Source organism: Portunus trituberculatus, chromosome 43 (assembly GCF_017591435.1).
Source record: "Portunus trituberculatus isolate SZX2019 chromosome 43, ASM1759143v1, whole genome shotgun sequence".
Classification (NCBI taxonomy): Eukaryota; Metazoa; Arthropoda; class Malacostraca; order Decapoda; family Portunidae; genus Portunus; species Portunus trituberculatus.
Window position 1 is genome coordinate 9,521,443 of NC_059297.1, and position 1,261 is coordinate 9,522,703.

The 1,261-nt window shown below is 54.6% G+C and overlaps 1 non-coding gene across 1 annotated transcript; it reads left to right on the top strand.

The window, feature by feature from the left end:
- The first annotated feature begins 691 nt into the window (after nucleotides 1–691).
- On the top strand, nucleotides 692–763 carry Trnal-caa. The gene has a single exon. It is a non-coding gene; the product is annotated as a tRNA-Leu (tRNA).
- The last annotated feature ends 498 nt before the right edge of the window (nucleotides 764–1,261 follow it).

The window sequence follows — 1,261 nt, forward strand, 5'->3', positions numbered from 1 at the left end:
CACACACACACACACACACACACACACACACACACACACACACACACACACACACACACACACATTCATTCACTCACACACACACACACACACACACACACACACACACACACACACACCGCGTAGTGTAGTGGTTAGCACGCTCGACTCACAATCGAGAGGGCCGGATTCAAGTCCCGGTATGCGGCGAGGCAAATGGGCAAGCCTCTTAATGTGTGGCCCCTGTTCACCTAGCAGTAAATAGGTACGGGATGTAACTCGAGGGGTTGTGGCCTCGCTTTCCCGGTGTGTGTTGTGTGTTGATGTGGTTTCAGCCCTACCCGAAGATCGGTCTATGAGGTCTGAGCTCGCTCCGTAATGGGGAAGACTGGCTGGATGACCAGCAGACGACACACACACACACACCGCGTAGTGTAGTGGTTAGCACGCTCGACTCACAATCGAGAGGGCCGGATTCAAGTCCCGGTATGCGGCGAGGCAAATGGGCAAGCCTCTTAATGTGTGGCCCCTGTTCACCTAGCAGTAAATAGGTACGGGATGTAACTCGAGGGGTTGTGGCCTCGCTTTCCCGGTGTGTGTTGTGTGTTGATGTGGTTTCAGCCCTACCCGAAGATCGGTCTATGAGGTCTGAGCTCGCTCCGTAATGGGGAAGACTGGCTGGATGACCAGCAGACGACCGAGGTGAATTACACACCGCGTAGTGTAGTGGTTAGCACGCTCGACTCAAAATCGAGAGGCCCAGGTTCGAGTCCCGGTGCGGCGAGGCAAATGGGCAAGCCTCTTAATGTGTGGCCCCTGTTCACCTAGCAGTAAATAGGTACGGGATGTAACTCGAGGGGTTGTGGCCTCGCTTTCCCGGTGTGTGGAGTGTGTTGAGGTCTCACTCAGTCTTACCCGAAGATCGGTCTATGAGCTCTGAGCTCGCTCCGTAAGAGGGAAGACTGGCTGGGTGACCAGCAGACGACCTAGGTGAATTACACACACACACACACACACACACACACACACACACACACACACACACACACACGGCCCGGTAGCTCAGTGGTTAGAGCGCTGGCTTCACAAGCCAGATGACCGGGGTTCGATTCCCCGGCCGGGTGGAGATATTTGGGTGTGTCTCCTTTCACGTGTAGCCCCTGTTCACCTAGCAGTGAGTAGGTACGGGATGTAAATCGAGGAGTTGTGACCTTGTTGTCCCGGTGGTCTCAGACCTATCCGAAGATTGGAAATAATGAGCTCTGAGCTCGTTCCGTAGGGT